The sequence below is a fragment of the Branchiostoma belcheri genome, unplaced genomic scaffold (genome assembly GCF_001625305.1).
Source record: "Branchiostoma belcheri isolate BF01 breed outbred unplaced genomic scaffold, Haploidv18h27 scaffold53, whole genome shotgun sequence".
Taxonomy (NCBI): domain Eukaryota; kingdom Metazoa; phylum Chordata; class Leptocardii; order Amphioxiformes; family Branchiostomatidae; genus Branchiostoma; species Branchiostoma belcheri.
The window spans coordinates 858,451-886,146 of record NW_017804165.1 but is presented as its reverse complement, the minus strand read 5'-3'; the positions used below and the strand labels follow the sequence as shown (position 1 = coordinate 886,146).

The window sequence follows — 27,696 nt, the reverse complement described above, 5'->3', positions numbered from 1 at the left end:
ATGCAGCTTCCCCGGAGTAATATCTCTCCCGGCGCTGCCAGGGGCGTGACGGTCATTGGATCCGACTTTGACGAGGAGCCGGGAAAACAGCAGCCCGACACAAACGTGAGTGATTAACGGGATAGCCTATCCTCATCGGGCAAAATTAATTAGAACCTTAGTAATCTTGTCAAATCATTATCAGTGGCGGTACCGGTGTGACTATCTTGGTTGTCCCACAGGGGGAATATGTCACGCTGATTAAGAGAACGACAGTACCAATTTCCCGCTCACCTACCTTACGTGTGAGCTGACCTTTCTAACACAAGCTGTACGGCAGACGGTGCTGCAACAGAGCAGGGGACTCAAGCTGCTTGTTTCCACTGCTTAGATAAACTGTTGTTGTAACTTAGTTAATACTTTCACTCCAAAGAAGACTCTCACTCCAACGAATGAACTGCAATCGCTTTGCACCGGTAGATTGGATCACAAACGTTTTTGAACACATTTGTTGCACTTTTATCTTCTTCCACTCTACCGCAGCCGGCTGAAGTTAGGCGGGAAAAGTCCCCAAGACAAAACGTTCTACAGAGGTTTAACGATCATAGCCTTCCAGGGAAGCTCCTCGCAAATTGGCAATACCACGCCATGACAGCAATTAAAGGAGACTAAAACCGTCCCAACAAGAGCTTTGCACAAATCCTAACCCTCAAGGCCGATGGCACCGCTCAGGTATTGAGGGTTTAGGCCGCCGTTACTTCGCCATTGTGCGTCTATATTGTGAACATTGGAAGATTACCAGTGACAACTTATCATGTTCAAAGGTGCATCTCAAATCACTCGCCGTTGGCACTGCTGTTTTTAGCTGTTGTCGCTATTTTTCTACAAAGCCTATTGAGCCTGGTGAGCTTTACATTGTTGCATGTTTCAAGTGAAGTCAAAGAACCCATAAAGCGTTGGCAATCATTGAACTTTTATATATATAGCGAGTCATCACGATACGTTGAAAAGTCTACGATGAACCTTGACAGCCGCTCATGATGCTAAAGACACACAGCCCCTGATAACTGCAAAATGATTGGATCCAGAAGTTTAAAAAAATACCTTTTCTAATCGAACTGTCTTAGACTATCATGACAGAATGGATTTTCCTACACAAGGAAAAGTACTGGTGACGTCAGGCCTCTCCTTTAACATTTCCGAGCACCTCGCCCTGTGTAATCCCGTTATGGATAAGCCGCCTGCATGAATTTGTCTAGTTGTAGTCGAGAAAATTGCTTTCTCTTGTAATATTATTGCCATCATATCCTAGGTGAGTCTCCGCGACGTAGGAAGTCCTGGCTACGAGGGAAAGGATATGAATTACTTCTATTAAATTGTCACTTTATTGAAAGGTGCGCGCTCCGAAAGGATTACGGGATTCCTTCGGGCGATCCCCAAAATGCAAACTTGCAGGAAAGTGCCGTTTACCGTGAGACACATCGGCTCCGTAAGTCTCAGTGACCGTGCATGGGGTATGTGTTCTAAGCGCCTCGGACGGAATGCCAATACAAAGAATATAGTCTAAGACGCCTAACTGTAAAAGGCATGAGGTGATTGAGCTTACTAGACTCACAGGCGACAGCAAGGTTATGGCATCGACTACAGACCGGTTTACTACCGGAATGGGGTATTTCGCTATCAATAAATTTGAAGCAGTTTGAGAAAAAGCCATTTTTTCGATTATTGTTTCTTATACAGTTTTTTTTAATATCAACATAAATTTTATAAAATGGCGTCTTGCAGGTAAGCAATGTGCACGATTCTAGATTTATTGCGATTGCACATGGCGTGTGACAAACCCCTCGTGGCCATAGCTCACTACAGTATAGTATGTAGAATAACTTCTCATTGGGTAACAATTATGCTGTACAGTACAATATGTATAGTAATAACTTCTGATATCATAAACCATCTTTAACTTCAAAACAACGTTAACTCAGTCGTGTTTTACGGGACCGGTTCAATAACTCTAAGCATAAACCCCCTCCCTAACTTCAGTCTACATCCGAAGATGAAAACTAATTGTAATTGAACTGAAATTACCACATGTCTGCCGCTCTGCCGGTGGAGACAAGAGAAATAATGGCAGTTAAAATGCAGCGTGCGAGTTCTCTCTGACCGTATGTATAATCGAAGATCATCGCTGACAGGAATGATTTGGAGAGCCTCTAGCCTCAGAGAGGAGCCCGCCTGGAACCGCGAAAGGTCACGTATAGCGCAAAATTATTCTCATTATGGCTTCTTTCCAAGGCGACGTCCGTTTGATCAAAAGAAATTGTCCAGTTAGAAACCCGGCGCCGTCACATAATACGCGTGCCCTTCACTAACAGATATGCATTTGTCTGTCACTGTGTTAGTGTTCTAACCTCCCTTTAACGTTCTGAACTTTTAAGGAATGTCCCTACCAACCCTGACCTTCTTATAAGGCTAGGAAATAGCAATCAGATATTATTGATGCTTTACAAGACGCAGCCAAATTTGTTCAAATGGACAAAATGAACAAGTTGAAAGTAATTTAGCACACGCTGCTCTGAGTCATATTTCTGAACCCGAAACAAATATTATGGATTGAAAGATGACGATAAAAATACTTCTTCTATCGTGGAATATTTCAAAGACTCGCACTTGTATTCAAATTTTACCCACCATTTTAAAACTGCGATTTAAGTGTTTTAAAATCAATTCAATTCAGTTTATCGCTGATAATCGGATGATAATAAACACAAACCTAATGCCAAAATAGCCGCCCTGAGCGAAACAACTGGAAAGGAATTGTCCCATAGAATTGGTCTATACCGCCCAGCAATTACGATACAAGAGGAAATTGCAAAGCTGAAGATTGCCAAGTTGTTAAGGTTGATTTGAAAGTGACGCAGCCATGATGGGGCATCATTAACCGTTGCAGGCAGTCCTATCGAAACTGGTCTATCTGCCGGGAATACGGGACTAAAAATAAACGATTCCATCAAACTGAGTCTCCTCTGCGTTTCCGAATGTTTCTAAACATCTACCATCTACAGTGAGAGAGATTTATTGGGCTCATTCTGACAAATGACTGGGGTCGATGGCAGTATACTTTATTCATCCTCCTCCCCTGACCTCTGGGTAACGCCGGCGTGCCTCCGGGGGGCTCCGGGGAGCCCGGGCGCTCGGGCTGGAGCCGGCTGCTGCGGCCGAAGACGACCCCGAGTCAGACCTCTGTTAAGATAAAGACTCCGATGAACAGTAGGTTTGGCGCGCTGATTGCTTTGCTTCCAGGTGAGACCGCCATGCACAGGGAGGCCAGTCGTATCAAGAAAAGCCTCGGGGCCCCTGCGCTCCTCCCCCGCGGCGCCGGCAACGCACCAGTGGTAATAAGTACGTGAATGCCATGAGACTCGCTTCATTAATGAAGTCCAATACAGGCTGCCGAGGCTGTGGCATTTGTATGACGAGAGGGTTTCTTCTGTGCATCGCCTTGTAAGTTGGATTTCTATATCACAAACGATCTGAATCATTAAAACTAAAAATTGCTTTATCCTTAAACGCTGGGATGGCTCAGGCGAGGCGTTTTACTGCAAAGTGGGGTTCCGTGTCTGAATTATGAACGTTACGCCGAACAAGTTTCAAGACGATATTATTTGACGTTAAACCCCTCGCTGTAAGATGGTCATGAGAAAAGAGGGTGAAATTGACAAAGCGTGGGTCAAAATGATTAGCAAAGATATAGCACGGTCGTGCGTCCACATCAAGTTCGGTCACGCACGGCTCCCGGCGGGACATTAGTTTTTATTGATAGCTCTGTTAATTTAGAGGCCAACTAAATGAAAAATCTTGAACTTTCTTTCCGGAAAATCGATTGAAGTAGAAGAAGTGCATACAGGTTATTAATCCGGGCTTGAGTGGCGCCGTTTGAAGGATTTCATTGAATTGTTGGGCTCTAGTTGGCGCAGTGGTATTGGGAGATGTGTGCTTTTGATAATTTGTACAGTATCTTAGTGTCAATTTCATAGGGATTTGCTTCTGTGTTCGATAAGACAACGCTTATTGCTGCTTACAGGATGCTTCATTGCTTGTTATTTTGTCGAATTTGGGGATCACGGGATATTTCTATTTGGGAAAAATTTGTTTCCAGCAATCAATAAGGTATCAACCATGATGGAATGTGATAAGACTCGTTTCTAAAAAAAATCCATCTCAATTTAGTTGAGCCCCTGGACGATTGCGAAAATCTCGGCTCCGGCGACAGGCTGTCTCCCTGCAAGGTGACATTGTCGGTTCCAAGCTATCACAGTCGACAATTGCCTTTGTGGTTGGTTGAATTCCCCCGCGCTTTTGCGGCAGAATTCATAATCCTCTTCCGTCACAAATGAAATAAAGGATATCTCCCGAAAGAAAATCCCTTACCTATGAGACGCTGATAAGAAGAGAGAGTAGGCAGAGGTGGCAGCGCCAGAAATTTTATCTCATATTTTCCGGCTGACTAATGTTCGATTTTGGGCTCAATCCCTCTTCACTGTACACTACATACAAAGGTCTTTCACGAAATTTGATGAAGACTTTTTTTTAATCCACGAAAGAATGGAAACTGGTAATGTGATATATGCGGTTCAATGATATTTTTTGTCGGCTCAAGTTGTTTGGAAGAAGCAGATGCGACTTGGAATGGATAGCTCTCAAGCCGTCTTTCATCTATATTTCATTACGAACACGTATAAAGTTTTGATATTCAGTGTATCGGATAAATAAAAGTCTCATGCGGTAATGGCACTCTCTTTAACTGCATGTGCGGCAATACATTTAGGGCGGCATGAAATGTCCTACATGACAAGGACCAGCCTGGCAAAGTTTCCAGCTTTCATTTGCATTTTCCACTTACGCCTGTGGAGTTCCGACCCCGTGAACCAGAAAACTCTACGCAAATAAAAGCTTTGCCCGACCATCGACAGCTCAATTTGTCAACGTCGACGTACCTAGGTTTTTCTTTAACCTCGGAGGTCTCCAATACAAAATCCTATCTCCTAATGCTTGTTTTGTATTCTGGTCACCCCGCAAAAGCGTCGGCGTAACTCGGCACGTGAAGGAATGAAACCCCCCAAAACAACTCGAAACACAAAAATAGACTACTCTGCTGCAACTTGGAAGTGAAGTGGTTTGATTTGATTTTCCGTTTCACAGCCGGAGGGTAGAGTGGGAGGAAGAGTTCCCCACTGCCATGATAAAGGTGACGGACACACTCGGATGTACGGTGAGAGGCATAATGTTTGTATGATTGGTGTTAGTTGTAGCGTACACTTGAGACTTGTGGTTGTATGTGGTTTTAAAAAGACGGACAAATTTGTCTCCGAATTACAGTTAATGAGGATAGATGCGGATATAATCGACATGAACAGGACGGATGCCTGTAAGTGTTCCATACTGGGGCATATCAGATAAGATAGACAAGTTATACATACGTGTAAATATATTTGTTGTAAGAGAAAGAATATAGACAGATTCCTCTATTCCATGCTGCTGTTGATGGCAATAGAAGGCCGGAAACCTGGTTTATGAACATGGAGGCCCTTCTCCACATGACAACAGAGATGTCAGGTATGTATCAGCTTCTCCTCACTTCAGACGTTCACCAGAAAATATCCCTAATGACTTAATGCCGTTTTTAGTGATGCAATCTTGTTTGTTACCAAATGTGAGCATTTCATCGAGTTAACTGTTTCATCGCTGCCTAATGACTGGGGGTTCTATTGTTTGCTGAGTGCTTTTAGTGCTGGGGACTGACACGATCCATCTGCACGATTAATGGACAGAGGATAGACCGATACTTAGCCGGAGTACCGTTAGCGCATGAATGTTCGATTATAGGTATTTTGCCGCATGATGTCTAAAAATGACAAACGAATAGCAAGATTGGAATCTACTACCAAGACTCCATGGAGTGCGCGATGTAATGTTTTCGCTGATGATGTACGAGCGCAAGAGATGACTTTTCAGTCGAGTGCGCACTATACCATATTTGACAGATAGGGGAAGGAGAATCGCGGTGAAATCTTACGCCCTGAGGGCTTCCCACAGACGCACTTCATAATTAACCCTGCCAGATGGAACATGACACCATTGTCTTTCGTTAGCGTACCCTTCACAGTTTGCAATTTGGTGCAGGTTGGCTGACAGCTTCGCCCGTTCTGTGCCAGCGGTCTTGTTTTGTCATTTAGTCGCACTAGAAGTGTCTGCTTTCGCTCCGCAGCACCGAATGGCAAAGTGCCTTAAATGTCGGCGGGGACAATAGCGTGAAATTTCAGAACATAATGGCGGGGCCGCCGTCTTCACACGCCGGGACTCTAGGGCGCTGTCCCTGGTGCTGAAATCATAGACGTTGAAAAATTGTCCATCCCTTGCTGGTCCGACAACAATATCCTTGGAAGATTTGTGAGGCGCGTTAGATGTAATTCCCATAAAGCCAGTAACCATCCTTCTCTCATATCATTTGGTGAATTCCCGTCAAAAAAGCCCGCTGTAGGCACGAACACTTTTATGGAAAGACACCAAAATGTGCTTCATGGTGCATGATGCATATGGGATAACAGAGGCTTCTGATACGACGGGGTGTCTCACGGAGACAATCCAACGCCCGCAGTTATACTATGAATTACATGTCTGGTTTATTTGTGCGTATTCAACCATGCACACAGCAAGAGGTAAACTGTTTGATCTGTAACAATCTCTGTAGTCAATGAAGGAATGACTTGACATTTCTAAGGCGTAATCACCAGTGTTGCCATTTCGAATGATGCCCCGTCGAGTCATCTGTGGTACAGTACCTCCTGTTTTGTACCGAAGCAGATAAAGGCCAAATGTCACAGTAAAGTGAGACAGATAAGGGATCTCTGTTCATCTGCTAAATGTGTGAACACACGAGACATTTATTACTGACAACAATTGCCTCTTGAAAACACACTCTCTTCCACTCAAAGCGTCGAACTCACTGAAAACCGTTGGAGAGGTGTTTTCATCCACCATTCTTGTCATCTATTGCAATACATGCTTAAATGTTGCCCTGCAAGCAGACCTTGTAGTGAGAATGTTACTCTAAAAGATGTAGACAAAATTATCTGTAATGACAGTCTGCACGTCATAATCATGATCACTGTCACAAGCATGTTGCTTTCTTTAGCCCACTTATGTTATTTCTACATAAATACACGTACATGTAATATACTAGTGTAGAATATATAGCTACTGTTCTGATAGCAGTGGTAGAATAATTTGCTGTGGAAAGGTGGGAACATTCATTCTCTACCATCGCACTGAATCTTTGCGAAGCAGGGAAGTTTTAGCTTTATGGCTTGTTTCAGAAGGATGTTAGTAGATGTACGTAATTGCAACAACTAATGACCTGCAGGTCCCCTGGGACCACTTTTGCTCATCAGTCCCGTCGTGGCGCCCCAGACCACTTTTGGCTTCGGCCCTTCAGATGGATGTATTGTTCCCCCATGAACTTGTTGTCCACCATTCACTCTAAAATCCATGTTGTGATCGGTAGCTGGGGAACTGCACCCTGATATTCCAGCAAGAAAGGTATCACCATCTAGTAGTGTTACCATTCATCAAGCGTCTCTTGTGGACGCAACGGGAAGTTAGGTTTCCGAGGACATGCTGTGCTTTTATACCAAAAAACCTTCACATTCTGCTGAGACAAGGCTGATGTAATTCATGTTGAATCTTAACGAGTAATTTGCCCTCTATCTCCACCAAATGGCAATGTTTACGATGCCGGCACCTGGTATAGACAAACCTCATGGTCGGGCAAAAATGAAAAATTCTGTTCTGGTAAACCCTGATTCCTCATAACTGCTATGTACTATAATAGACTTTTGCTGAGGGAAAGTCAAAGTGCAACAGTTTTTCCTGCCATCAAGCTTTGTTGTAACTCGTAAAATGTAGCATTTTCCCAGAGGAGGATGTCGTGTAATCTTCCCATCCACATCTCTCTGTCGATTTGTCTGTCCCTCACATTGGAGACTGGTGATAAGGAAACCCCTGCACCTACGATGAGATTTCTCTGAGCAAGGGTCCCAAAGTTACGACTGGGGTTAGTGTGTGGAACCATTTTCAATTTGTACCTGGTGTTCACATTGAAGATGCCTGGGTCTCCGAGGTGTGATATATCATGGTGAAAAGCCTCGCCTGAAATGGCATGTCGGTTCGCCATTTGTGTCGTGACCCTTTATCTTACGCACACAACAGCGGGATCCCAACGCAATTTCACCGCCTTGCTGTTCGTTTGCTTGGAGTTTTGGGGGGTTTTGGTACAAATATGACGACAGAGCGAAACGTTTTCGTCCCCTCTGAGCCTAGGATCCTCCTGGTGTAGACTTATCGCGGGAAAACACGGGAAGACGCCTGCGTGGGTAATTGTGGAATCTGTGGTGACATTTTTGTCGCCCTCTCCGACTCCGGAGAAATGTGCTGTGCACGTCACAGGAAATAACGTCGGGAATTTGTCAAGGACATCTTGCAATGATTAACATACCGGCTTCAAAAGGTACAAGTTCAACAGGAATTACGTTTTCTGAAGTTGATGCATGTGTCACATTTACGTACTACTAGCCTTGTTCCAAAATTGTACCGAAAAAAATCACACAAAAGAGCAAGACGCACATCCGAATGAAGGAAATGAAGAATTCGACGCTACTCTTACTGCATGAGGTGGTAAATCACCCACCCACGTGAAGACTGCAAAGAGGCCCTTCAGGAACAGCAGCTCGTTATTGTCGGGTTTTCTTTCAACAACTCAGACATATTTAGCTGCAGACAAGCAAATTGCACATCACCTAATAATGCTACAACGGCAGAAGAAAGGCAAGGAGTTTGTTTTGTTCGTGTAAGTGCGGCTAATGATGTGTGCATCTAGATCTTTCACTTCTAGATCTCTGGAGATGGCAGTGTGTTGTCTGTCTTTATAACGAGGTGAAGTTGAACACAGAGTGTGATGGAATATGCACACTATCTATTCTCACGACAAGAGGTATGACCTGGCATTTGCATATCGGTATCCACCGCATCTTTCCCAAACATAAAAGTAGATCTCCTATTTCACGCCAGAGCGAATGCTCCTAAGCACGTTTACTGCGGAAATGTTTGCGGCGCCAGAGGCCCTTCAGTGCTCTCATCCCTCGTAATTCTTAATACACCACTATAACTATTCCATATCTATCAAATATCTTTCTTAGGAGCCTTAAAACCACAGCGCCCGCTGTTATTGAAGCAGTGAAACGCTAAGCCCCTTCCTTGTAGGTGTTAGACGGTGTCTCAATTTCGTGCTTTGGCGGGATCGCGTTTGTGCGGGCCCAGAGGGAGGGCGGGTTAACGGTGGAGAAGAGCACCTCTCCTCTGTTGCCGATAACCACGCACCCCGACCTCGCCAAATTACTCACTGCGCGCGTCTAACGTGCCCGAGAATGGAAGGTGAAGAAAAAAATCGATTGCCTCATCAGTGTGGATCCTCATGTTTTCGCAGCGCAAGTAGGATTAGGGTTTCAAAGGCGGCTGATCCACACGCCGACACCTCTGTGGGCCGATTGGTCTCCGCAGACCCGCGGGAAGACCGAGCAGGATTCCAGCGCGCTGACTCAGACATTCAGGCCCTCTTAGAAAAGCCTTTGGCTACACCGGAGGCATAATGCTTCCAGCCTCTCGCCAAGGCTGTTCAAGTCGCACTGGGAACGGCGCGAGGTCGAGTCAATACGTGGGAAGCTTAACCCTTTATATCGTGAGGCAGTACTTCCATTAAAACTGTTCAAGTGTACTTTTCTCTGTCAAGATTCGACAAAATCTCCGATTCCTTTTCAATATTTATGTTAACACTGCACAACCATATGGATTTCTTTTTCATGTAGGTACTTGAGAGAATCGCGTCTTCTGTTTCACTGCACGTGAAGGGCCAAAGTTCACGTTAAGCACATATTTGGGGCCACATATTGCCGTTTCCAAACCTGTACGATATCATCACACGTGAACGATTGGAATGGACAGGAATAAGAGTTGACACAGCTACTGGCGAAGGATTCGTTTATTTTACTTATTTTACCTTGATTTAGACTCTACATATGAAACTAAATCAGCCGGATGTGAGCACATGAACCTGTTATAGGGGCAATGACCTTTGCTGATAATGTAATGTATTCTAAAACCAACTCTGCCGAATCCAATTATATTTGCTTTTGAATCATGCCATGCCCTGTCCTATGATTTTGTAATTTTGTGAAGCCTCAAAGAGACCTTCGCATATCTATTACTGAAATGATTATTTTGCCAGTGGATTTTTGCAATGATGTCAAAATGCATTGCCGTTCCTTTTTAATTCCTCTCAACCTGATCACAGAATGTGTATTTGTGATCCCCTGTGAATAATGATCAAGTTAAATACTAGTATTTCATTTGCAGTTGGCTAAAGATAAGACATTGCAGGCAATATGGCAGGAAATTTTCTCCATTGTCTCTGGAAAGAAGAGATACTGATCTTGACAGCGAGCACACTAAAGCTGTTTCCAAAAATATATTCCTGAGATCCGAAATCTACACATAATAAGTGTCAATATTTTGCCTGCATTTCTGCGGATATGTCCCCAGCATTTCCATTCCACACCCTCCTCCACTGAAGGAATGTTTAAATGCGGCAGCAGCAGTTGCGGCGTTCCAGCAGCTCAGGAAGGTGTTTTAGCAGGCTGGATCTGCCGGCGCCAGTAACGCTCTGACTTTGACCTCTGGCAGCTCAGTCTACCATAGAGGGCAGATAGAAATGAAACGATCAAGGGCACGTTTGCTTGGGTCAGGTATCTCCACAACAGCCCCGGAATTGCAAATCACTGTCAAACGTGATTCTATTTTGCAACATATCCGAAACGTTTGATCATCGGCCAGGAATGTCCAGTACATATAATCTACACAACGTCTTTTCACTGGATTCGAACCAAAAGGGCACTACAAAAACATAACACAACAAAGTATGCTGCAGCTAATATATGATGGGTTGCTCAGCAGTTTGACGTTACCACATTGCGATGGGTGTGACCTACAAAACTTTCTGATGTATTTGGACCAGTGTCATTCATCAAGTTGCACGGCCAATAGGAATACTAGGGCAATACAAGAGTCAGAGAGATCTTGAAGGTTCCTAGGCAGTATATGAGTGATTCTAAAGCAAAATGAAGATGTTTTAGTAACGCTTGGAACAACACTGACGTACAGAAAACGTGTTATTTGCCATGCTAGGGAACGTCGAGCTTAAATGAGTGATTCCCTCCCATTGCTTTAGCATTTATCATCGATGGTGTCACGAGTCCCTGCTAGTACAGACGTTGTCTCAGGCTGAAGTCAGAACCACGGTATGACCTTAATTATCATGCGCTTATATAAGACTACAAAACATACTTTACTTCATATGAGACAAAATTCAATATTTCATCAAATATCTTTCGCAACGCATGACTAGACACATGGCATTTCGTGCTGCACGTTTAAATGTGAAGGAACAGCGCAATGTAGACTTCGGCAGTCAGGTTACATCAGAACGCCGCCGCGTCTTCTCCGGCAACCGGTGAAATTCGATTATCTGGTCAGCTAAGGAGAATGGCGAGAAAGGGCTGATTAATCAGACTTGAACGCTGAAGGGAAAGAGAAGACCTTTTCACTGGTCACAGACGAGTGTGTTTGCGTGACAACTAGACGATAATTGTAGAGCGGCCACACCGCACTTAATGTTCAGATGTGGCAGAGTGTGCATCGCTAAAGAATCAGGCAGAAAAGCACTTAGCGACAAATTCATGGTAAAGAGTCGCTCCATCTATGTCATACATAGTTGTTTTGTGTGTGTATGTGTTTTGTGCGTGGGGTGGGGGGGGGTCTACCAATATATAGCAAAGAAGTAAACAGAACGTAGCATGCAAAATTATAGTACATATTGTACGCAGTACAGTACATATGTACAGTACACAGTGCTTGAAAGATGTACATTTGCGAGAAATGTGTTGAGAATGTAGAACGACTAGTTTGTACATCTGCTTTGGCTAGATCACGTTTCTGTGCGGAATGCTAAGGAAATCAAATGTTTGCCATTAAGCTCTTCAGTCGACTCGTGTGTGCATTTCGTGGAAAAACGTCTGGTGATCCTGGTAGAAGAGACGATGAAATGACCCCGAGCAGCACGTCGGTAATCTCGCTTTTCAGACTCGCCTCGGGAGTCCGGCAACTTCGCGTCCTCGCGCAGGGGAGGCCGGGATACCCAGAGCGGCGTCTGGTGGGCAAGATTATCAATGAAGTTATTTGTCTAGATTAAGGCACGGTACACATACGTATTCGCAATGCTCTCTCAAATGCGAGAAACGCGTATATAGATAAGAAACGTCTCGGAACGTGGCACAGTTTGGCCAACAAACAATTACAGGAGGGGTGTATGCCTGAGTGTATGCCTGGGGCAATCATGTAATGCCACCAGGCCTCTATATGTTAAGTCAGATGAAAATTAGCGGCAACTTGAAAATGTGGAACTCTATGATCGCGTGTGCCTGTAATAAATCTATTTCAAAGTCTGTCCATCGTATACTGTATGTCAAGCATGCAATATATCATTTGCATATGCCGATGCTTGCGTTTATCGTTTGTGCTACGTGTACGTATCTTTGGAGTAATGGTGTGCCAATAACCACATTAGAGCAGCCCGATAGATGTAAAGGCAGCCCACAAACCATATCAGACATTTCTACGCGCACGTAAAAGAAACTGTATCACAGTCGATAGTGGGAGATGAAATTTTCACACATGACATATCGCAGCAGCATACGGTGCCTCCCACTTTTCATTTTTATTGTATTCTCTCGTGGCGCCGTTTTATTAAACTCGTTTCTCAGGCCCATTAGTTTCCAGCGCGGTTGTGAAAAAGATTGGATATGGGGTAAATGTATTTCTTGACGTATTGTCATATTCTTCTGTATCGAAATTGTCCCCATTTTCGCCCGTTCGCGCCAATAGGCCACAATTACGGCTGCGGGATTTACGCGGGGTGAACGGTAAATTCCTCCTTTTGATTTCCCCGGATCGGCGGGACTTTGAGAGAGCTGGGTCAGTGTGCTGTTATCCGTCTTCGCCACACGTTTTATGAGATAAAGATTAAATTTTGTCAAAATTCGGGACGTATTTACTGCTTCCTAATGCCCGCATGTACCAGGGGTGGGCGCGGCGTCGTTTGTAAAACCTGCAAGGTCAACACAAAGGTCAGGTCAGGCTCGTGAAACTGATGTTGATGTGGGAATCGAATCAGGGAGGAGAAGGTGAATATTTCAGGTGAACAATAGATGACTAGATTACAGGTGGTATAAATAAGTCAGGACGAAGTGCTTGAAACGCTCCAAAATGCCGTGTGAAAAGTTGCAAAGTGCGCAAACATGCTGCATATTGCATACGGCACTATCTACCGGAGGTACAGTGATTTGTAGGGACAGTTTTATAGAGAGTGAATATTAGTTCGGGCAGTCGTCGTGAATTTGGTATTCCAACAAAAACTTCAGCTTGGTGAAGGGAGGTAAAAATAGAAGTTGAAAATAGTATCCAGTCATTATTTCCACTGGAATGATCAACCAAACTGTAACAAGCCGCAGGGAACGGTTGTCTCTGTTGCCCTCTCACCCCTCTTCGCCCCCTTCCAAACAGGCAAAAATCAGCGAAAACGGTGAAAACCACCCAGAGTATCCGGAAATGTGTGGGTCAATATGAGGCCGGGTCAGCGGAGTTTATGCAGTTCCAATAAAATGTGCCAAGAGTAGAGGAGGGAGGAATATGTGATATCAGCAACCTCGGATGAATTGCTGCAATGTGAACGGTGCAATATTGGATCTAGAAATTCATTTCCAGAATCCATCTTTCATGTATGAAAAAAATCACCTTCCTGGGTCATCTTCATGCATTTAAAGTGCACGACTTATAAATGTATTCTAGAAGTATTGAAGAAATTTCCTCCTAGTTTTTATTTTGGAATCTAATGTGCCATCTGTCTTGCACCCTACCACATTATGAGAACCGCGTGCGATTTATGAACTTTCGCACTATTCCCCAAAGGTTGATCACTTAATTGCACCATCTACCGCGGGTGTTGCGAGATTGTCAATTAATGCACAGCTGGGCTCCTAATGTTGCTGTTGTCGTTGATGTACTGCAATCACAATTATTGACACAGTACCTCAGCGAAACAAATGGCCCAATGCAAGACTACTAATATGTTACATTTTATTCTCGAGGAAGACCTTTGTTGTTCTCGCTAGTCCATGAGCTTACGACGAGTTTACACGATCTTAAAGTTTAGCTGCGGACAATAATCAAGCGGAGGTGCCGACAAATGATAATCATCTCCCCATTGAATCGAAATGACAGATACGGTAGCACGGTCCACCATTACTCTATGTTTAACCGTAAAAGGTACACTATAAAGTGTTTTCCTCGATCCATTAATTTGCCCTGACATGATGAAGCTGCAGTTTGCACAGTAAAGGGACTGTAAAAAATTGCTCAACGGCACATGCAGAGCGTGTTGAAACGCAGGCAAGGCGTGAAACTTTCTGCCGGATTTCTGCTGATTGAGAACGATAAGAAGAGTGCGCTCTGAACGAAATGTGGTGACGTCGTTCCGCCAGCCGTTTCAGTTGAATCGTGGGAGCAATGTCATCTGAGCGCTCCCGGCTATAGGCCATTCCCGCTCACATGTCGGTAATGATGCGGTCGGCGTTTCAGTCCGCTGGAGTCAATCTGTCCCAGCTTTAATGACCGGCTAGTGGGGGGAGTTCCTCAAACGCCTATGTCTGTGATAACCGCTGACTCGGAGTCCCCTTTGTACAAATAGTTAACATCCATTGAAAGGGAAAGGCCTGGTGTGTTTTGAACAACTGAATGATCCAAAATTCAAGATCACTTTATTGAACACTGAATTACGTCCAATTTACAAACAAATTTTAAAAACAATTCACTATAAACGTAAGGTGTTATTTAATGTACTAGATTTAGACAAGAAATATAAGAAACTGTCCAAGCAAAATAGATTTATACATCTTATGTCAAGCAGAAATGAACACCTTGTAGAAAAAGTGTGTGATTATATCAATAAGTGTTTCAAGAAGAGAGAAGAAACCAGAACCAAAAAATAGACAAACAGTAACTTTAAGAATTATGTAGTACTTAGAATCCTAGTATAGAACTCAAACATACATTATGTATGTATGCACCACATGTATTTTATACTGTGACAAAGCATGTATGCATTTAGCCCGTCTGGGCAAGGATATGCAATAAAGATCATTTCATTTCATTTCATTTATAAAACAAATGGTATTATATACTAGTAATAAGATGAATAGGCCATTTACAAATAACGGGTACTGTACGAAAAGCTAACATCTTACTACTTACACTACTTACTCACTACGTCACAGTAGGGTTTGAGTAAACCAAGATGATGTACACATGATTCAAAACTTTTCTTTGTGACCTTTGAGCTTTGACCCAGTGGATTTTACAGAGATTTTTACTAGAACAATGACGTTTGTGACGGCCACAACTTGTAAAATACCCAACCCGTGATAAGGAACTGCGCTCGTTAATTTCTTATCGGTGATAAAAAGAAATGACTCATCAATTTTCAATGGGGAGGTGGCGAATTTACGCCTACTCAGAGAGAATCGTCCCTTGCATGTAAAAAAATTATCTGAATCAAAGGTTCAAAATCAATGCCAAAATTTTAATATACCTGTAGCGTGGTGTCAGTAAAACTTTGTTTAAGGCATTTTTCGAGTGAATAGCTTGAGGGGCAACCACGAAAGCCAAGCGGGATAGACTGACTTCTGTTACAATAACCCACTGCTCCGTATGTCGCCTCTTGCAGATCTGCAAGTTACTCTCAGAGCACAGGTTGATGGGGGAAGATCGTTACCGTTTTATATATATATGGCACTTTTTTTGCTACCCCCAAAAAACTTGGATGGCCAATTGGACCCTGTCTAGCCAATGGATACCGTCTTTTTGCCAACCTAGGATCTGCTTGGAGATTACTTCAAGTATCATGACGCCTGTACAGTAAGTGACCAAGTGACATCTAGATTGACCGAGTCACCTTGCCTTGAGCCGTGTCCAGCTGTGGACTGGGGGGCAAAGTTTCGGCAGGACGGGAGGAGCCGGAACTTGGAGGAAGAACCCTATCCCTCAGCTGAATAATTTAGGACGCGGGGTAAAGAGGCAGCAGTTGGGACTGAATAATTCAAGCAAGAAATCGAATGTGCAAGAGCGCGTGGGGAAGGGGCCCGGTACAGAACAGCGAACTTGGATCACTTTGATTACCGCGAGGAAATGAACCTCTTATGGGCCTTTCTTCGGCTGATTTGATTGGTGGGTGCCCGTCCCTCTATAGGTGATGTATGGCGGCCGCGGTCATGGGCGGGCACCGCGGTGGAACGCGGCGAAATTAGACATCGACCGGGGCCAGCAGACGCTAATGCCCGCGCAGAGAAAATTTTCTCCGCCCACACAACAAGTTTGTGAGCCGGCTCGGAATAGAAAAGCGGGAGACCGGCAGGCTATTGCTCATGTTGCTTCTTATTTCTGCCTCCAGCTATTTTTCTTCGTGGCGTTTTTTTTTCTCATTTCATTAGGGTCCGGAGTTGACGTGGATTTTTTCCTCAGTATTGGAAATAAATGAAAGGATATTTGGGTCAAAATTTCGACCAAACCAAACCATTTTAACGGATGGTCATACATGTTTATGTCCATCTTGCTGTCAACTACTTTCAATTCCAATTCAAAGACAGGATATATAGAGGAGATAAGAAAAAATAAGGACCCATTTTAATATTTTCACAAAAATGCCATTTATTACTGGTTAACCGTTTGGGTGATTCTTATCATATTTCCATTGTTAGTCTATCATTCATCAAAAATGCTGTACGTCTGTTCATGACGCTACTTGCATATCGTATATTGTAAAAATAAATTAACGATGTTAAAGATCATAACAATGTAATATGAATTCGTAACCAAAATAGCGCCATTTTTCTGAAATATTTGAATTCTATCCATAATTGGTAATGCTGTACATGTGAGAGTCGGTAATCAAGGAAACGCCTACAGCATTACAACATGTTCAGCTTAGGTAAATACATCTCCTTTTAACGTCTTCTCTGCCCTTCCTCCTCGTAAAAAATAACCACGCGCATTTACTGACTTGATCCGTACAAGTTCCTGTTACAAATTATATTAAGTGCCAGCTCCGCAGACTTGAAAGCTTTGTAGATCACGAGCCGCACATTTGAAAACATCATACGCATCGGTGGCGGTAAGCATGCTGCATGCACAACATCCAATTTAATGCAGCTAGTGTCAGCCGAGAAAAGTACAATCCGGTTCCATTATGGTGGGGCGCTATAGCTGATACATATTTTGTTCATTCTGCTGCATATTCTTTTCATTATATTCTATCACTGTGTGCGCTGTTGAAGCTATTCCGTCTCTAGTTTTCTGGGTTCTCGGAGCAAAGACATCGCGTTGAATATAACGTCCTTGTTCACACGGTAAAGAGGGCCAGCGGCGGAGAGAGTGGCATGTGGCGGAATGCCAGAGCTACCTGCTCTAAATGGCAGCCTACCGCCAAAAGGCGCGAGCATCATTACATCCCTCCTCAATTCTCTCTCACATTCTCTCTATCGCGTTGCCAGTCTCCACCTTTTGGCAATATGGACGTTCCTACTTCAACCAATAAACGTTATGTATTTGAGTCCCGCGAATCCAGGTATGGTTGTAATCAAAGCTCCATTCTGGGAACATTTGGCAAATGGCCGTACTTGGGGGCACAGACACACCCCGCATTCAGGCTTGTCAATTCAGCCCGCTATGCCACCTGTGCCCCTACATATACAAGGTTGTGAATTGCCCGGATGGAAATGAATTCCAGCGCACAGCGTAATTAAAGAGGTCGCGAGAGTGAAGCGAGCTCGAGTTAATACCTGTCTTTGAATAACGAGTGAGCGCAAAGGGGAATGCCTCGACACAATACCGGCGGCGGTATGAATAATTTCTTATGAATAACATGAATAATGTTATCTGCATACGCGTGCTCCGCAGAGGATGACTTCTTATTGAAGCCTCGCTCATGCGAACCGCCTGATAACGAAATAAATTACTTGCATGCATATTGCACGCGTGCAGGAATAATAAGTAGGTGCTTCACAAAATCAACACAAACATCAGAATTTTTTCTGGTTTTCTTAGACAGTAATCCTCGAAGATGGATTTCAGGTAAACCTGGATAAGATAGCTCTAAACTGAGCCGGAGATGTGATAATGTAGAAACACGTTGCGTTTCCACGCACGGTGGGTTTTATGCCAAGGTGTACCGGTATAATCATGAGGATTAATTGAATTTTTAAACGCAAAATCATTTGCAGTAATTGGATGAAAGGACGGGGCGGGGATGGGATGGGGCCTAATACCCTTGAGTCTTGTATTTTTGTGACAGTATTCATGTCCACATGCGGTCACTCTCCGAGTGGGTCTCATCCCCGGCCCTGCCCATGAGAGAGACCTAATATGTTCATTAGACTGGCCGCTATTACGCTCAGTCCATTGTAATTTGCGCGGTAATATATCTTATAAACGTGGGTTTGTTTCAGCACCTGATCTCACTCATGTAATTGAATCGTGGTTAGCGCATCAGCGAGGTTTATAAAGGACGCGGCCCAAGACTACGGCGCTGTCTTTCCTTCGGCCATACGGAGATGAGGATGCTTCCAGCCGCCCGTCCCCCCTCCCCACCGCTTCATTACGTATTCAGCACGAATCCTCTCCCATCAAGCCCGGACCCATTATCCTTGGTGCGGCATTGAGAGAGAGCTGCGGCAGCCGCGGGTGCGGCCCCCATCTCCCGGCCTCGGCGGCAGCGGGCATCGGAGCACCTCTCCACCGTAGCCGGGCGGGCGCGAGCGCGGCCAGGGTTTCCTCCAGCCCAGCAGGTAGCGAGTTATGACGTTTTTGTCATCCCCATTGTGTCATAACGCCGACAGAGATTTTCTCGCGTGCCTAACGCGGCTTACAGATTGGAAGCTGGCTTGTGTGACGCCAGCATCCCGACATTTTAATTGGAAGGCCGCTCAGCACCAAGGTGAAGCTGTCTTCGCCTTTAAAAATGTCCACCCAGTTTTCTTCCCACTCTTATATTTCCACTCAAAAGCCGGCTATAAGGCCCCGGCTATAGCTGGAAAGGAGAGCGCTCCTGGAGTAGCAAAAATTGACATTGGACTCAATTACTAAATTATTCAAATGGGAGGAGGAATCGTCCTTTTTTTTCATCTCCGCAATATCGACTCGCATTAGTCACAGCATCTGGCGGCACATCAAACAGAGCTTTCCACCTCCGTTGCATTCTGGTCGTCCTCTCCTGGGCCCACAGCCCACTCCGTGTCGTGTTCTGTGTCTATTTTAGAGCAGATGAGAGGGTTCTTCTCGGGATGAAAGGGCCCGGGCACCTGTGCTCGCGTTTTGTAATTGTAATCAGCCCCTTGCCTAGATGTGCGCCCCGTTGCTCGCGGCTTTTCGGCGTGACCTCTGCCTCGTTTTCTCTTTGTAGGGATTCCCTGCTGCACGGGTCCGCCCAGCACACCGGCTTCCTCCGTCAGCCTCCTACCCGACACGGGAGGGACCTGTCCAATATGTCCCCCAATATGGCAACTACCTACCCGCCCGTCTCTGCTCCCCGCAAAACCCTCATTTCAACGGACGGACGGAAGGCAAGAGACGGTCGGTCGACTCTGCATAAAAACATGGAGAACCTTCTATTCCAGGTGCGTATATTTCCTGCCATTCATTTCGACTTCCCCTTTTCGCTCCAGGCAGCGTCTTCCATATTGTGTTTCCTGTCTACGATCCAGATTGTAAATTCCTCCCGATATCAGATCATCATCTTTTGTTTGGAAAATTGAAAGCGTCGTGTTTGCAAAATAGCAAATCAGTGTAAATGATGATGTCACTTTCCTCGCCTTTTCCTTCCCCGATGTGTCGTTCTCTGGACTTACCAAGACCTTGTCGTCTTCCATTTTATGCCTTTAATTTTCACCGTTTATTTGTTATTGGATTTTGCGCTTTAATTTGTCACTAGAAGGGGACCCATCACTCAATTTTGCTCCGCTGTCATATTATGCATAATTCTTAGCATACATTAATTATTAATGAGGCCATTATATAGCCTTTGTCAGTGTGCTCCGACCGTATTAACGACAAAGCGATGCTCACACGAGGTCTCAGATGCGACGGAGAGACTGCTACGTGCAAGTGGCCCCTGTTCCGTTCGGTCTTATTCCATGGAAGCGGGCGGTGGAAATTCCAGGTGCGGCCGGTCGTCCTCCCTCACTGCGCACCACCCGGCAGATCCTGCTTGTAATATTGGGTGACGTCGTTTTTCGTACGTGCTCCGCCTTTCCTCCTTTTCGCATCAGTGTGTGCGTTGGAATTTGCGGGGATGAAACACGAAGCGGTGGATGGGACGATGTCGGTGTACATTCCGGCTAGCTGGGCGCGGGGACAGAGAGGTTCAGATTGCTGGTAAGGTGTCTCCATGCCGATGGTAGTTTTCCCATTTTAGTCCTAAAACCAACGGCGCTTTTCTTCTTTCCTAACGGTGATATTCGCGGTCCACACTCCATCTGTATGCCCCACATTCATCATTTTTGCTGTCCGTAGATTTTCACGCCCTTTTTTGTACAAGTCGGTTCTTTCATACGTGCTCCAAATCCCTGTCCTATTGCTATGCCTGTACATGATCCCTAATTCCTTTTGCCTTGTTGTTCAATTCCCGAATATTCTTTTTCTTCATCTTTCTGTCTAGTATGACGATAACGCTGCATCATTCTGCCGTGTTTCTCCCCTCTTTGTGCCGGAAGGGCTCGGCCGCTACACTGTGATTTCTCATTATGTTTGCGGTCAGGTTTTTCCCCAGCATATAATGTATTCTGATCACCTTGTGCATGCGTGATCCCCCGTTCTGCACTCCATCGATTTTCCGAAGTGGAATTGAGATATTTTTTACGGGTTTCTTATCGCCCGTTGGTTCCGAACGGTTAAAACGGCCCCCGTTTTGTTCTTACTGCAGAATTTGTCACCGCTGATATATGATTGCCTCTCGTTATATGCTTTATTTGCATGTTGGCCGGGTGTGCCGCACTTGTCCCGTGGGGGAACAAAGAAGAACAATAGGGTATAAAGCAGCCATCCTTCCTTCGGCAGCGGCTCGGCTGTGGGTTCATTCTATAGTGTTTCTTGTAAAGAGATTGAATATGGCTGTTGTACCTTGTGTTCCTTGTTATATATTTCGGGTGTGTTTGATAGGATGTTTCGGGTCTCCTTCGGCACTGCTCGGAAACCGTCGTATCCCTCGGCAAATCTCGGCTTGGCTCTTAGTGTTCACGGCGGTCCTTAATTTAACATTGTGCAATTAAGGCACGCGGTGAATGCCAAGAACAGGGCCAAATCCTCACCGATCTCCCTCCCCACGAGAGACTGTGCACGCCGAGGGTACGCTGGATTCAACACGGCAATTTCCCTGTGATATGCACGCCTGCTGAAGGCCCTGTGGTGTTAGAGATATATCCATTAATGACTCGTGATCTCTGCATGATGCCCCGAATGTCCCAGTTCGGCATTAGAATTCTTATCATCAGTCAACATCTGTACCGGACAGGGACCATTTTCGTTTGCCGCCTGTCGTAAAATCACATATCATATTGCCGCAAAATTGGACGTGTGCTGGGCATGACGCCGCGACAATAACGTCCCGGCCGTGTGTGAATGAAAATAGAATGAAAAAGGACAGAATTCAGCCGAAATGACCCTTTCTGTAATTCACCGGCCGGTCTCCCTTTGCAATAAATCGCTTCAAAACCCTCCGGGGAAATTACCAACCATTAATATGAATTGAGGCGAATGCGAAATTATGAAGAATTCATGTATTCAATCACAGTTTTCCCCCGCCTTCATATCGACATGGCAGGCCAAATTGTCCCCCCGTCGACGGGTAGAATCCCGGTCTAATATACCATCTGCATGTAGTCCTATTCATGTTGCATATTGAAGCAGGCACTATCATCATTACTGTACTTTCTGTTTCATCTGCTCAGATATGTTTCATCTTGATTTTTCCAGGACTTATGATTCCATTGTCCAAAAGCATTGAAATGTGTAGTTCATGACATTCAAAAGGAGTAGAATATTCTGCTTGTAGCGTTTCGGCCTTTTTCATGATGCGTGTGAGAAAAAAGCTGTGAAATTTGTGTGTTTGCCAAGGACTTGGAGTGCGCACTAGACCGGTCGAATTAAGGCGGTGCCCGTTCGGCGGAGAGCACTAATAACATCGGCACATCTTTATTCCACACGGCGCTTTGAAAATGTTTTTGCATACATGTTATATAAGCTACATAATGAAAGCGCAGCATCCTCGGCAGATTAGGCACAACGAATTCTAGTCGACATTTTGCTACGTATGGAAAATTACTAGTACTTTAGAATTCCAAGTTTGTAAATGTTTTTCATGTATCAAGTAGGAACTGTTTAGCTCTTGGGGTATTTAATGGCGAATTTTTGTCAAGTGGGCCTGACAGGTAATATTGAATTGTAAAGTTGAATCAATTTGGGCGGAAATTGTACGTATCTAACGGCGTCTGAAATAGAAAATTCGATACGACACAATGCAATAACGTTCGATTGTCTTAGCCATTGTACTATAAATCTAACTTTGCGTCGATTCTGCGTTGTACAGTGTGGAGATTGTGCTACTCCCATGGTGATCCTATTATATCCTGATGTCTGTGAAGTTCAATACCCGTTCTTGTGCACTGCCGCAGCGGGGTATCAATAAAAATCGATTATATCGTAACTCATTTATGTCTGCCTATCTTTTTGCCTAAGCTTCGTTTATTACGTAAAGGGTTTTCCGATGGACAAGAGCCTAGCTACAATTTCTACTTTGACTTTTTTCAATCAACTGAGTGGGTACTTACTGTCCAACAAATTAACTCATTCGGTAAAGGACAGGCGTGTTTAATGGAATGGACGGTCCAACTAATCGATAAATGCGAATCGGTTTTTACTGTGTGCTGCTTGAAAATCGGGAAACAGCCAGAAGACATCTTGTTTGTCGATTGACTTTTGTGTTTTCTTCGTCCAAATTGGTTTCATACTTTCGTTTCAGCACAGTTAGCGTAAATTCTGGATTCACTGTAACTGATTATCAACGGTTCTCTGCCATATATATTGCAATTTTTGTTGTATGGTGTTGGCATTAATATTCTGTGCTAACAAAATGTAGATGAAGTTGAAGCATTTAAGGAAAAAACTGAACGAAATCAGGATACTTTCACCTCATTTTTTTTTCTTTCAGTAATTTTCAAACATTAATATTAGGTAGGATTCTGTATTTGATTGCAAGTTTAGGGGCCATTCTACTAAACGTGTGAAAAAACTATATCATCCCAGAAATTATCTCCCAAAAATGTAACACATCACATTGCCCTGACACATTTGCATATACTAGTATATGAAATTGTAGCTCTTTATTCTTATACGTAAACTAAATCCATTGTAGGCATTGTCTTGTGCCAAGAAAACGAGACTATATCTCGGCGTTCAGTTTTCCCTATCGGCAATGTCCCGCCATTCTAAAGATATGACTTTTTCGACTGGCTTTCGGCGACGACTATTCAAATCAAGATGCACGGTTTAACGTGACTGATGTCATAGACAATGGCACTAATTGACGGACATCAAATTGCCGGCTCTGGAATAAATGATGACGTCGACAGCGGCCCAGTAATTTGTATCCCAGCGGGGGGTTCTCTTATGAATGTTGCTGCATTCACTCCTCACGTACCGGGTTATCGGGCGCACAGCAGCGGCGTGATTACGTATTTTTAGAAAAAAAGGAAACCATCCAGTATTCCTGACGTATTTCAAAAGTAAATCTACATCAGGACGCGTACGCACGCAGGGTTCCCCGACTTAAGCAGCGGCCTGCATGGCTGATGTAATCACGCAGGGGTGGGGGGCGTTTCACCCTTTCTTGTACAAGGATTTTACGAACCCAGAGGAGATAGTATTTCTGCATGTATTTGACTGAGAATTTCCGTTTTGGATGTCAGCTAAATCAATCATTTCCAAATGTAGTCAGAACTCGAAATTCGAGCATCACTCGGCATTATATATTGACCTAAGCCATTATTACATGTGCGTTTTAATGAGTGATCTATAAACCATGGGTCGCTACAATAAACAAAACAATCCTCTACAAATTCGTTCAAGGCAATTATAGACTATAACTATACCAGGTGGGATATACATGTACGTTTTGTCTAATATTCCTCAGGCATTGCCGTAAAATAGACGGCCTCTAACGATAGCGAACACAGTAATATATGCGCATGTATTCCCTCCATGGCATTATTCAACAGTTTCAACAGTAGAATGATGAATCTGCATGGGTCTTATCCTTTATATTAGTAAATTAACCCATGCCGTTTGTATCTGCCTTTCCTTATTACACATGAGAAAGGTTAATCTGTTCAGCGCAATATGGATTTTACGGGATGTGTAATAGAATAAAGCAACTCGGCAGGGACTACATATTGTGTAAAGAGAGTCCTTTGGCGGGTGCTAACATTATTGCTTCGTGCTCGTCTTCCAGAAGAGATATTGGCCTCATAAAACCCGCTGCCAAATCGTAACCCGTCGATATGCTTTTAACTCTGCAGTCGGAGTAACTTAGCCCCCGTTGCGTTATTTGTTAGCTGAGAGGTTTTTTGTGTACCGGCACCGTAAACCCGATGTTATCTGGAACACCGCGGGCGGTGATGTCATCGCCGCCGCTCCTCGCGTTGTTGTCGGTAACCAATAAAATCCACCCAGGTCTGACGAGCGGCATTAAATCAATAATCCGCCTACCATGTGCGCAATCTAATTTCAGCGGCTCACATCTTCTTTAAATTGACATATGCTCGTAATTCCATGCTTACCTTACAAATGACTCTGCATACGTACTCATGCTATCGGTTTGACTGTAGAACGCGCGGCCGTGTCAGCACCAGTGCCTTGTCACGAACGCTACACACTCACTAGAAGATGCAGATTAGAAACGGTGCTCTCCGCGGTGCTAGATGATGAGTTGTACGTGTCATGGATGCTGACGAAGAACTTGCCCTGTCCTTGGTGCTGACCTGCAATCAACCGCGAGGAGAGAAGTGCCAGACTCAGCTTTCCTGGGTGTGTAAGCACTAGAGGAAGATAGCGCACTGCGCCGTTGTGCAGCCTGTACACTAAGGCGGGTAGATACAGCTAGGACAAAAAGAACCGAATTTATAAGCCGTTATTACCGATACAAATTAGACTCACATAGTTAAATGATGAAAATTAAACGTCAAGTACTATGGTTGCGGCAGACGGTTTCTTGAACTGATCTAGAAACAGTGTTCAATTTTACGTTTTGGTACGAAATAATCATTTCATCGTAGGACAACAAAAGAAATTGCCGCGGGATATTTCGGTAAAATAATGATTGATAATGTTTTCCTCTGGGACAAAACTCACCCTTCATTAAAAGAATGTCTGGCGGGTAGTTACGGTTCATGCCACAGTATCCTCCCGTGATTTCAAGAGGTCGCACTTAAGGTATCGATCCAGTTGGACAAACACATACTAGTATTCCTTATCTACAAACCAAAATTCAAATGGCGTTTCCAAGGACACAGAAGAGTCCTCTCACATAGAAGAGTCCCTTTTTCGTGATTTGAATCATAAAAGCCATGAAATGCAAAAGGTCTTGGTGTGGGAATATTTTCTGGGATAACGAGTCACAGCTCAAAGTCTCCACGACAGCTCTCACATAAAGACCCCTCTCACATAGAAGAGTCCTTTTTTTTGCTTTGAATCATAAACTCCATAAAATGCAAAAGGTCTTGGTGGGGGAATGTTTTCTAGGATAACGAGTCACAGCTCCAAGTCCCCACGACAGTTCTCTCTCACATAAAGACTCCTCTCACATAGAAGAGTCCCTTTTTTTTCTTTGAATCATAAACCCCATAAAATGCAAATGGTCTTGGTGGGGGAATGTTTTCTAGGATAACGAGTAACATCTCCAAGTCCCCACGACAGCCGTGTTCTCTCCACGCTTACCTTCACCACCCTGGTCACGAGTCTGATCAATCATGGGGACGAGATGACGTCAGTGCTACGTCAGTGGCGACAGACAGATGTGGAGCCTTACGGCTTCGAAAACCCCAGGCGAAGGGGTATTCTATTCACCAAACGTCTACAGTCTTTACAATTCATAACCAGTCAACCATACAGTAACTGACGGTGAGATTATTTCAAGACTAGATGCTCTTGAACGTGTCCGTGAACGTCATGACATTATGCACAGTCAATGTCACTTTTGGTAGAAGGTGAACCTTGTATAAAATACCAAAACGGGTCAGTAGCTGATTTAAGTGAATATTATAATATAAGTTCATGCCATTAAGAACACTCGCATTCTGAGAACCTATAACCTCAAAGTAAACCTTATGAAGTATGCAACATATGACTGAATACCCTCCTACCTCTAGGAGAAGCAGACGATAGACGTTACAGACAGAAGGTACTATTGCGATTGGCATCAGTGCGACCAGAAATCTTTTTTCCGATCGTGGGAGAGCTAAAAAAAGTTAAATCAGATAAGGAAAATATGTCAGGCTCGGAAGCCCATCATTTTCTGATTGCATGTCATAGATAAAACTTAAGATCCGAAAATCCTCTTTGCGGTGTAAAAAGGGAAACGGTGTTGGGACATAGAAAACATAACCGTCACGTCCGATATCAATTCACCAGGAATGATGAAAATCTGTAGTTTAACATGTAGAGGTGGGTCTGTGCACGACTCCAACTTAATAAAATCACTTTCAAGCGTGTAATGATTATATTCCCTTATACGTAGATATTAATCTAACACACGCATAGGTATAATCACATCGTAAATATTGCCACAGATATGACATTCCTTTACATCCACCTGACTTCACCACTAGTAGAGGAAGAAACGCTCACGTGTAAATAACGGCGGCCGTTTCAGGAACTCCAAAATTAAATGCAAGATTCGAAACGGAGGGCAGAGGTCGCCGATGCCTCGCCGGCGTTCGGAGACCGGGATACGCGATTCCAATCTAATAACGTCTCGTTTCTCCCGATAAATTAATTCTCGTCTGCCACCATCAGCCATTACGGAACATTGGGAGCAAACGGATCACTCTCTGAACGCGAGTCAGCTCCGACTCCTATAAACAGACTCGTTTTTCACGCGGACCTGTGGCCGCTGTGGCGTCCCGCAGCACCAGTTTGTGAATGTCGTACATGACTCAATTACGACTGGAGGGTATTTGCGGAGTCCTGTGACAACTGTGTGACTCTGACTTCCCCCTGAAGTCTCTCCAGCCTTCCCGGTGCGCTCCTATGAGTCACCGACGTCCTAATCTTGTATAAGCAGCGCCTTAATTCTAAATAACGGGCCGGCGGAGAGGATTAGCTTATCTCTTAAAACAGCACACCAAATATAACATTAGGACGTCATATTCGTTACCGGCGAACGGCGGTGTCTAATTT

The 27,696-nt window shown here is 44.3% G+C and overlaps 1 pseudogene; it reads left to right on the top strand.

The window, feature by feature from the left end:
- LOC109480874 lies at positions 1 to 27,566 on the top strand (annotated as a pseudogene).
- Positions 27,567 to 27,696: the final 130 nt, after the last annotated feature.